The sequence below is a fragment of the Rhinatrema bivittatum genome, chromosome 3 (assembly GCF_901001135.1).
Source record: "Rhinatrema bivittatum chromosome 3, aRhiBiv1.1, whole genome shotgun sequence".
Lineage (NCBI taxonomy): Eukaryota > Metazoa > Chordata > Amphibia > Gymnophiona > Rhinatrematidae > Rhinatrema > Rhinatrema bivittatum.
In genome coordinates this window covers 11,150,585-11,162,631 of record NC_042617.1, presented here as the reverse complement: position 1 = coordinate 11,162,631, position 12,047 = coordinate 11,150,585, and positions in this window count along the sequence as shown.

Sequence of the window (12,047 nt, the reverse complement as noted above, 5' to 3'; positions counted from 1 at the left end):
CTCTGGTTAAGGTGGAGTCCATCCCGTCTAAATAGGCTTCCCCTTCCACCTAACATTTCCCAGGTCATAACAAATCTAAAATTCTCTTCCTTCCACCATTCTCTCATCTGGAACTTGGCCTGCCTCTAGGATCCTACGCGTGGAACGGGAAGCATTTCTAAGAATGGGACTCTGGAGGTTCTGGATTTCAGTTTCCTATCTAAGAGCCTACATTTAGCCTCCAGAATCTCCCTTTTGCACCTCCCTATGTCATTGGTACCCACATGTACCACCCCAGCATTCTCTAAATTCATATCTAGGTGGCGCATAAGGTCCACTAGCTTTGCACCAGGCAGGCAAGTTAGCAAGCAACCCTCATGTCCATCAGCCACCCAGCTCTTTAATGATCGAATCACCTACTACAATGGCCAACCTAACCCTTCCCTCCTGGGTACTGACCCTGAAACACATCCTCAGTGCGAGAGGATGAAGTATCACCTGGAGGGCACGTCCTAGCCACAGGATCACCAAGGACATAAGAACACAAGAACATAAGAAATTGCCTTACTGGGTCAGACCAAGGGTCCATCGAGCCCAGCATCCTGTTTCCAACAGAGGCCAATCCAGGCCATAAGAACCTGTCAAGTACCCAAAAATATAAATCTTTCTCACCCAACATGGGGTTTGAACCCATGAGCCAGAGATTAAAGGTCTCATGCTTTACCATTTGAGCTACTCAGGCTTGTCATGCGAGGGTCTCTTACTAGGTGACCTCGCTGCTCTAAAGCAGCACAAGAGCTACTTGACTGGAGTTGTGTGCACTCTACTATGTTCCTGAAGGTCTCGTTTCTATACCTCTCTGTCTGCCTCAGCAACTCCAGAGATGAGACCCATCCCCAGAGAGCCAGGAGCTCTTTGCACTGGGTGCTCCTAACCTTCTGACTGGAATGTTCTCAGGCATTTTTCTCCAAACTCTGGACCACACCACTGTGGCCTTTTCTAGAGGGGAGTGAAATAACAAATGGTTTAGTCTATTATCTACTCTACCAATCTTGTGGAGGCAAATATAAAAAAAAAATGGAACTGTGCTGTATAGAGAGAGGAATAACCAGTAAGAAAAAGGAGGTAATAATCCCCTAGTTCAGGTCCTTGGTGAGGAATGGAGGCAATGGCTTGAGGGTGCAATTCATCCGGTCACAGTCTACACCGATCATAAGAACTTAGAGTTCCTGTGTCAAGCACAGCGGTTAAACCCCAGACAAGCCAGGTGGTCTTTTTTTTTTAATTGGTTTGACTTTACCCTTCGCTATTGCCCAGCATCCAAAAATGTCTGTGCAGATGCTTTGTCTCGAACTTCTGAGGTTGAGGAAGAGGAGGAGCGTCCTCAATACATCCTGGATCCTGCCAAGGTCAGTTTGGCAGCGGTAGCTGTGAGTTCACTGGGGAGGACAGTAGTTCCCAAGCGCCTCCGGAAGAGGGTCTTAAGTTGGGCCCATGATTCCTTGTCTGGCGGCCACACCTGTCGGGACAGGACGCTGGATTTGCTGAACCGCTACTACTGGTGGCCAAACATAAGACAAGATGTCTTTACCTATGTGAGTTCCTGTCCCACGTGTGCCAGACAGAAACCGCGAATTGGTCATCCTTGGGGGTTATTGCATCCACTGCCAGTTCCTACTGAGCCTTGGACTCGTATAGCCACAGACTTTGTGGTAGATTTTCCTTCATCCAATGGGAAAACAGTCATTTGGGTCACGGTGGATCGCTTTTCCAAGATGGCTCATTTTGTGCTATTGACTAAACTAAACTACCGTCTGCACCAGAATTAGCACTACTGTTTGCACAACACATCTTCCACAGAGACAAACAGGCTGGTCACAGACTGGGTGTTCAAATAAAATTTGCTGATTATTTTCAAAACTTCCATCGTGGTCCAACAGCTATTCCACAAATGAAACTGTACAATGGAAATATTTACAATGTCTCTGCTGATGGGCTTGTGTCCTTTTCTCAAAATATCTGGGGTAAAGATTGTCAAGTCTCTCCTCGGTGTACAAAGTGTCCCAGTGTGTGAGGGGAATCCTGTAGGGAGATGACCCATGTTTTACCACTGAAAGCACCAAATATGAGTCATGATAGCCAAAGACGTATGCAGACAAGTGAACTGACAAGCCAAAAACACTGTCACAGCTAAAAAAAAAAAGAAACTTTGCTCAGATGAGAACTTTAAACCAGCACTGAAGGATGTTTATCAAGATCTGCCTGTTTGTAAGCTCCTGTATAAATAAAACTAAGGCAGAGGGACAATGCAGCAACTTAAGCTCATAAGCTGAAGTCACAGACCAGCCAAGTGAAGTCCAGAGGTCAGAAGGAGCCCCCACCCTTGGATGAAGGAGGAGCATTCTGAAATGGAGAAAATGCTGACACTGGCATACAGCTTGGCACTCAGACATGGCAGAACCCCCCCCCCCCCTCCCAAAGAATAGGAAAGGGGAGAAAAGATCTGCACCCACTACATGATTATGCACAATATCTCTCTTCCAAAAATTGAAGCAGACCTTCTCAGACAGGGAGTGTACTTAAAAGGAATCTCCTCTGTACGGAAAAATACCAAATTGGGTTAGTCAGCAGGGGAGAAGGAAAAACAACTCTTGACTCTTCAAGAGCCAACTCAGAAGACCACTCTCTACACTACTAGCTCCCCTTCCCAAGTGCTCTACAGCTCAGCCTCCAGGGATCGCTGTTCCAGTACCTGAGGGACTACAGCCCAGCCGGGCATTCCAGCTCACTACTGCCACCTCTGGTGGTTCAGTATACTGTCTAATAAAAGAACTAGTGTGTGTCTGTCTCCTAACTCTGAGCCTGACTGGTGGCCCCTCTCGGGATCTTCCCCCGGGGGCGTGGTCATCTGCCACCGGTCCAAGGATCCACCCACAACTCCCCTAGATAACAAACAGATTGCTAATCCCAAGCAGACAGTTAACTCTGAACTGAACAGGGGTATATAAATATGAACACATCTTTCTAGTTCATAATTTTCTCCTCTGCAATAACCTAGATAATTGTAGCCCTGGGCTGAAGCCTTTAGGAGTCCATGGGGGGGGCTAAAGTTATTTTCCATCCATTACAATTCAACAACCCCAGGATTCCCCGTAGGAAGGAGAATACCAGGGGCATGGCCAGAACTGAATTTTTGAGGGGGCACAAATTTAAGATGTGGGCGCATTACCCCACGCTGCCCGCCTCTTCCACCATCTTATGTGGGTCTTCACGGCAGTAGCTACTAAATCCTTCAATGTCTTTTCCCTCTCCCCTTGCCCTGGCTACTTCATGCCAGTGTTAATCTCTCTGCCGTAGAGCGAGTATGTAAAGAGGCTTCCAACCCAAGTCAGGCACTCCTGGGGTTTTAAGGTGCTGAGAGGAGAAAGGATAATTAGCTGCCAAAAGTTAACAGTGAGACTTTGATGGCCTCAAGCCTTTACAGGGCTAGACCAGAGGCAGTGTTGTTTCCCTGTTCAAGTTAGGCAGAGAGGATCGTGGTCTGGCAGCGATTTCAGTGCCTGCAGGCCCTGTAACTGATGCACTTCAAGGGCTGCCTCAGATGTGACCCGATCCTGCTGCTAGGGGAGGGGCCCTCAGCCAAGTGTCAGGGGACACAGGCCACCCTCCCCCTCCCCCCCCCCCCTTGCTATGCCCCTGGAAAATACTCTGCTAGGCCCTGGGGTTTCTTTCATAGTCTCTATAGCAGATGGTAAGACTCACCCTGGACTCGGGAGGAGGTTCTGGCACAACTTTCCTGACGGATGATTTTAAAGTGGAATATATCGTTGTTCGTTTATTTATGTATGAACATTTGCTAGTCCGCCTTGTCCCAAAGCTTGCCTCAAGGGGGATTACAGTAAATTGAAATGAACAGAGGTAACAGGACAGCTTACAATGAAATCAGAATTTGCAATTAACGTGGCAATGGGATCCAGCATAGGAAACCCATTTGTGAATAATTTCAGGACCCACGCGTGTCCCTTGTTGGTATTTTGGGAAGTTGGGCCAAAGACATGGGTCTTAGGGGAAGGCCTTCCTCAATACAATGCATTACACAAACTCATCCCTGGCAAGTCTGTGCCTCTGCATCAATGTAAATCCTGGGACGTCGTAAAGTGCCCAATGACTAGACCTGGAAGTTAGTTTTTTACTTATTACCTGTGAAAGTAAAAGACTTTCTAAATGAGGTAAATGTTAGGCAGAAAGGCACACTATTTACTTGTACAAATGAATATTTTATTGCAAGGAGCATGTGACGTATCGTAGTATGCGCGTAGAGTAACCGGAGCTGATAGCGTTTTTGCAAGGTGTGAGCGCAGTGAGCGTTGCATTAAGCACGATGACAGCTAATTACGGTTTGCCAAGCTTTGTGTTCTGTTCTGTTGTGCAGATGTGGCACGCTGTCAAGGCTGCTCGGTTGTCAGATGTCACAGTGTTTTCCGGAAGATGTGCGTAGCCCTCCTGGCTCCCTCTGGCCCAGAAGTTACATCCCAGCCTGGAAAGGAACAGGGGGCAAAGTCAGGAGGAGAGAGGAGAGGGGGCCCGTGCAGGCAGCAAAGCAAAAAGCAACCAGACAAGGAAAAAGAAATGTTTTATAAGAAGCTGAAATGCCTTTTAGTCACAAGAGCAGCCCCAGAGCCCCCGAGTGAGACTTGAAGACCTGAAGCTTCCTGCCCACCAGTTTGGATCATTTCCAACTGCAGTAATCGGTTCACTGGAGAGACAGAGAGAGAGAGAGAGGAAAGGATTGCAGTCACATCCGTGTGATCTTCCTTCTCTGTGACAGGAGCAGGAGATTAGCAGAGCGTTAGAGGGGATTAGCAGAGAGCTAGAGGGGATGTGAGGCCAAGCAGCCACACAGCACATCCAGAGGGTGGCAGCGGCTAGGGCCACATTCATGCTGGGAGCCACTCGTGGGAGCAGGGTCCTGTTTTCGGCCAGTGGCTAGAGAGGTAAAATGGCAACACGGCTGAAAGTTAGGAGCGGCAAGGGATTGGGGGAAGGTGGGGGCAGAATGGCAGAGGAGGGTCCAGCAGAGAAGCATCAGGTGGCACGCAGGGCTGCAGGGGGGAGGGGGGAGCAGTGTCCTCTCCCATACACAAGCAGACTTCCTCTCTCCAGCTCACACACACATTCTCTCTCTCTCCCTTCCCCCTCCATGGATGACCCCAGCCCTCTGCTCTCTTCTTCAGGCTCCCCCCCCCCCCCCCCCAGGGCTGAGGCTGGCAGGGCCTGCTCTTCCTGTTACTCCTCCCTCTCTCGCACACACAGCTCCTGTGAGGGTGATCTGGCCTGGGCCCTGCACTCTCTGCCTCCCCCATATTCTGGGAGTCCCTGGGACAGGAGTGCACGGGTGAGCGTATGCGTGCGCAGAAACAGCGGCTTTGTGTGTATGAGAGAGGCGGGGAGCAAGGAGTGAGTGAGTGAGGAGGAGGAGGAGAGGAATGGAAGTCTGGTAAACACTGCGAGATTGGGTAAAGGGAATCAAAAGGAAATGGAGACCAGAATAAATGAAAGGAACTAAACGAGACTGAGGAAAAGCATCGTCAAAAGGAGAAAAAGAAAGCAGGACAGAAAAATCTAGAGGAGATTCTGAGAGAAAAGAATACGTGAGAGAAGAGGAAAACTCAGAGAAGAGAGAACATGCGGGACAAAGGAAAATATTTCTTAATTTCTATTGTTCTCTCTCTGCTCCACAAGCCTAATTCACAAACGGACAGGAGACAGTTCTAGCAACTGCTTTGAAGTGAGAAACTGCCCGTTTGTAAAAGAAAACAAATGTCTGTATGGAAGACAACAGAAGGGTAATCAACTGTATTTACAGGAAGATACCATGGCCAGGACACTTGCTTATATATTTATTTAAACCATCTTATATTCTGCTGCTTCCATGTTGTTCAATGCGCATTATGTGGAATGCTCTGTTCGAAGCCCTACACACTTGTAATTGATATTAAATCATTTAGAAAGCACCTCGAAGCTCATTTCATCAGGCAGGCGTTTTAACTTGTTATATAATGCTCAGGTGAGGGCACCATTTTAAGTACTTATTATCAGGAAATGTTAATGGTTATTTCTTTGCATTGTTTTATTTTGTTTTTATTATTGAATGCATTTATAAATTTACTGATTTATATGTTGCTATAATCTGCCCAGCACATCTAATGCTATAGCCGGAATATAAACATTTTTAAATAAATAAATAACATATTAACACACACGAGTTTATGAAAAAAGGGACTTGCTACTAGGCCAAGATCTTGTTGGCTTGAACCCAGGGCTGTGCTATTTGCTGGTCAACACTGCCGCCATGAGGAGAACCTCGTATAAGGGGGATAAAATATCTAACTGCTCTTTATTTGTTATATGGAGCTTTTTGTTATATTGATGCAAGGACAAGTAAGGTGATTTTTAGATATTTACTGATTTTGTTTTATTTCAAGCTGATAAGCAGAATTAATAGTGTCTGCATTTTATGAGTGTTAGGCAAACTTAGTTATGAAAGAATATTTTTTTAAAGATCTGTCATGAGTTTACTCAAAATAGGGGATTTTTATTTTATTTTGAAGTTCATCTGGTCCACATGGAGCCCTGGAAATCATTACAGATTCCCCAAGCATCAGCAACTGCTTTCATCACCCATCTGGACTGCAGAGAAGTTTGTCTAAAGAATTCAACAATTACGTGAGATTGAACTGAGAAAGATGCAAATATTCTGGCCAGAATTTAGATAAAAGGTTTGGGAACTCATTTTTGATTTGCTGGAAATAATGGTTAGGGGTTTGTGGCTCGCTGATACAGACTACAGAAAGCTAATTTTCCTATTTTTCCGATGCTAATAAATTCTTCTTTGATTGTTATGCCATGTGTTTCTGTTTCCTGTAGAGCGTAAGAATCTTAAGTATTATGTTCTGCAAATGTGCAAGCACTGATTTTGCTTCTATTGCTTGCAATGTGTTTATTTTATTGTATATGTTTTCGGCTCCAGGGTGGTGTGGGCATGTTACACGAGCCCATTGTAAATCAGACAGCTGAGAGATGGAGCTATGAGACCCTTCCCATAGTGGGAGGTTTACACGAGGAAAAGTTAAAAATGAAGAAATCCAAACAGAAGAGTCAAGACAACATGCAGAAGAAAAGAAGAAAGAAACAGAAAGGAAGACAAAAAATACAAGGTCACAAAAGACCAGGATTCGAAGATATGTTATGGAAAATGTGAATGATCTTCCTTTACAGGGTAAATCGGTGGATGATGATGATTACTGGCTTCAGTGAGCAGTGGATGGGGGGTGAGGAGTTCTTGTTTAGTTTGAGGGCTCTGGTACAGGGTTTCTTAACCTTTTGAATGCCAGAGACAGGCTGGCTACCGGTGGCAGGGCTGATGACCGGGGTGGGGGGGTGAAACCTGAAGTGAGGTTGGGGGGGGGCTGTCCTCTTCTGCTCTTCAATCTCATGGCCAGCTCCCTACAGCTGATCAATGTCACTTTAGGGAGGTAGCTAACCCATTATATTGTTTTCTAAAAAAAACCAGAAAGCCCTTCCAGCCAGCCATCAGTTAAAAACAAACCCCTTCTCTCTTCCCTGCCCCTCCCGGCACTGGAATCAACCTGCCAGGCACGATACCTGCTGGAAGGGCAGGGTGTATGCGTTTCACAGCTTAGTCTCACTGTCCATCCTGCGGGCTGTTTGCAAGCCATGGAGAGCAGTTCCCTCATTGTTCTCAGGATGAGGAGGTGATATTGGCCTGCTTTCTGTATTTCAGCATCGTACGCACACCCAACTGCAACACTTTGTCGCTGGACCCCCCCATAAAGGTGAATTTTAAAAGCCTGACTCACACCAAAATCGTGAGATGTGTGTGCACGTAGGGCTTCCCCCCGCCTGTGGTATTTTAAACACGCGCGGGTTATCTCGTCCTGCTGCGCGCATCTCACTCAGAATAAAAGGAAGGCCTGGTAATGGGCGGGGCCGACAGATGTGCGGGCAGAGCCCTGCGCGCCTCGGCCCACATCAAGGCCTAGTGCCGTGTAACTTTACTTCTGCTACGCAGGAAAGGTAAGTCAGATAAACAAAAAACAATCCATTCCCGCGCAGGCTACGGGGGTCTGGAGGACCGAGCCCCTCACTGGGCAAACCGGTGCATGGACTGGTGAAACTGGTCTTGGCACGGATGTGCGCCGGATATAAAATTCCCCAACTCACGGGGCTGAAACCCGATTTGTGAGGTTGGGTGTTCCTACTTGCAAAATTAGTTGCACACGTACGCACGCCAAAGCTGTTGTACAATGTGCGCGCGTATAAAATGGCCAATGCGCCAATGCACACCTTACCATATACAAAAGAGCATGCACTTGTTTCTCCTCTCTTTGCTTATCCAGCAAAGAGATCTGGGCAACCGCAAAATTCTGTTTATGCAAATGGGCCCGGCTTCCAGGTGCTGGGAAACAAATTCTGCTGGGGATGCACCTTGGAAGCAGGGCAGGGGCAGAATGGCTTCAGCTGAGAATCCGAGAAGCGGAAGAAGACTCAGAGATAAGGCTCAGCCTACGCTAACCTGTCTCAGCTGCAGGCTGCTATTTTGGCCGAGGACTGGAGCTGTTTCATGCAGGGACGGGAGTGGCAGCAGAGACACCGAGAGGCAGGGCAGACAGGGCAACGAGTCTCCAGTTCTGATAGCGTGTGACGTTAACAAAAAGACACGGACCTTCTGTTGCACTTAAAAATGAAACTAACTTTATTCTCCTTCTTCCGAGCCATTACCAGTGCCACTTAGTGGACCTGATATTTATATGGCTAATGCCACAAGCAGTACTGAGACCCGGTGCTTTCTCTCTCAGCTGATGGACAGTACTGAGGTTCTGTGCGCTCTCTCACTCAGCTAAAGGACAGTACCGAGATCCTGCGCTCTCTCATTCAGCTAAAGGACAGTACCGAGATCCTGCGCTCTCTCACTCAGCTAAAGGACAGTACCGAGATCCTGCGCTCTCTCACTCAGCTAAAGGACAGTACCGAGGCCCTGCGCTCTCTCACTCAGCTAAAGGACAGTACCAAGATCCTGCGCTCTCTCACTCAGCTAAAGGACAGTACCGAGATCCTGCGCTCTCTCACTCAGCTAAAGGACAGTACCGAGATCCTGCGCTCTCTCAGTCAGCTAAAGGACAGTACCGAGGCCCTGCGCTCTCTCACTCAGCTAAAGGACAGTACCAAGATCCTGCGCTCTCTCATTCAGCTGATGGTCAGTACCGAGATCCTGCGCTCTCTCACTCAGCTAAAGGACAGTACCGAGATCCTGCGCTCTCTCATTCAGCTAAAGGACAGTACCGAGGCCCTGCGCTCTCTCACTCAGCTAAAGGACAGTACCAAGATCCTGCGCTCTCTCATTCAGCTGATGGTCAGTACCGAGATCCTGCGCTCTCTCACTCAACTAAAGGAAAGTACCGAGATCCTGCGCTCTCTCACTCAGCTAAAGGACAGTACCGAGATCCTGCGCTCTCTCATTCAGCTGATGGTCAGTACCGAGATCCTGCGCTCTCTCACTCAGCTAAAGGACAGTACCGAGATCCTGCGCTCTCTCACTCAGCTAAAGGACAGTACCGAGGCCCTGCGCTCTCTCACTCAGCTAAAGGACAGTACCAAGATCCTGCGCTCTCTCACTCAGCTAAAGGACAGTACCGAGATCCTGCGCTCTCTCACTCAGCTAAAGGACAGTACCGAGATCCTGCGCTCTCTCAGTCAGCTAAAGGACAGTACCGAGGCCCTGCGCTCTCTCACTCAGCTAAAGGACAGTACCAAGATCCTGCGCTCTCTCATTCAGCTGATGGTCAGTACCGAGATCCTGCGCTCTCTCACTCAGCTAAAGGACAGTACCGAGATCCTGCGCTCTCTCATTCAGCTAAAGGACAGTACCGAGGCCCTGCGCTCTCTCACTCAGCTAAAGGACAGTACCAAGATCCTGCGCTCTCTCATTCAGCTGATGGTCAGTACCGAGATCCTGCGCTCTCTCACTCAACTAAAGGAAAGTACCGAGATCCTGCGCTCTCTCACTCAGCTAAAGGACAGTACCGAGATCCTGCGCTCTCTCATTCAGCTGATGGTCAGTACCGAGATCCTGCGCTCTCTCAGTCAGCTAAAGGACAGTACCAAGATCCTGCGCTCTCTCATTCAGCTAAAGGACAGTACCGAGATCCTGCGCTCTCTCACTCAGCTAAAGGACAGTACCGAGATCCTGCGCTCTCTCACTCAGCTAAAGGAAAGTACCGAGGCCCTGCGCTCTCTCACTCAGCTAAAGGACAGTACCGAGATCCTGCGCTCTCTCACTCAGCTGATGGACAGTACCGAGATCCTGCGCTCTCTCATTCAGCTAAAGGACAGTACCGAGATCCTGCGCTCTCTCATTCAGCTAAAGGACAGTACCAAGATCCTGCACTCTCTCATTCAGCTAAAGGACAGTACCGAGGCCCTGCGCTCTCTCACTCAGCTAAAGGACAGTACCGAGATCCTGCGCTCTCTCACTCAACTAAAGGACAGTACCGAGATCCTGCGCTTTCTCACTCAGCTAAAGGACAGTACCGAGGCCCTGTGCTCTCTCACTCAGCTAAAGGACAGTACCGAGATCCTGCGCTCTCTCACTCAGCTAAAGGACAGTACCGAGGCCCTGCGCTCTCTCACTCAGCTAAAGGAAAGTACCGAGGCCCTGCGCTCTCTCACTCAGCTAAAGGACAGTACCGAGATCCTGCGCTCTCTCACTCAGCTAAAGGACAGTACCGAGATACTGCGCTCTCTCACTCAGCTAAAGGACAGTACCGAGGCCCTGCGCTCTCTCACTCAGCTAAAGGACAGTACCGAGATCCTGCGCTCTCTCACTCAACTAAAGGAAAGTACCGAGATCCTGCGCTCTCTCACTCAGCTAAAGGACAGTACCGAGATCCTGCGCTCTCTCACTCAGCTAAAGGACAGTACCGAGATCCTGCGCTCTCTCACTCAGCTAAAGGAAAGTACCGAGATCCTGCGCTCTCTCACTCAGCTAAAGGAAAGTACCGAGATCCTGTGCTCTCTCACCCAGCTGATGGTCAGTACCGAGGCCCTGCGCTCTCTCACTCAGCTAAAGGAAAGTACCGAGATCCTGCGCTATCTCACTCAGCTAAAGGAAAGTACCGAGATCCTGTGCTCTCTCACTCAGCTAAAGGAAAGTACCGAGATCCTGTGCTCTCTCACCCAGCTGATGGTCAGTACCGAGATCCTGCGCTCTCTCACTCAGCTAAAGGAAAGTACCGAGATCCTGTGCTCTCTCACTCAGCTAAAGGAAAGTACCGAGATCCTGCGCTCTCTCACTCAGCTAAAGGACAGTACCGAGATCCTGCGCTCTCTCACTCAGCTAAAGGAAAGTACCGAGATCCTGTGCTCTCTCACCCAGCTGATGGTCAGTACCGAGATCCTGCGCTCTCTCACTCAGCTAAAGGAAAGTACCGAGATCCTGCGCTATCTCACTCAGCTAAAGGAAAGTACCAAGATCCTGCGCTCTCTCACTCAGCTAAAGGAAAGTACCGAGGCCCTGCGCTCTCTCACTCAGCTAAAGGAAAGTACCGAGGCCCTGTGCTCTCTCACTCAGCTAAAGGAAAGTACCGAGGCCCTGTGCTCTCTCACTCAGCTAAAGGAAAGTACCGAGGCCCTGTGCTCTCTCACTCAGCTAAAGGAAAGTACCGAGGCCCTGCGCTCTCTCACTCAGCTAAAGGAAAGTACCGAGGCCCTGTGCTCTCTCACTCAGCTAAAGGACAGTACCGAGGCCCTGTGCTCTCTCACTCAGCTAAAGGAAAGTACCGAGATCCTGCGCTCTCTCACTCAGCTAAAGGAAAGTACCGAGGCCCTGCGCTCTCTTACTCAGCTGATGGTCAGTACCGAGGCCCTGCGCTCTCTCACTCAGCTAAAGGACAGTACCGAGGCCCTGTGCTCTCTCACTCAGCTAAAGGACAGTACCGAGGCCCTGTGCTCTCTCACTCAGCTAAAGGAAAGTACCGAGGCCCTGTGCT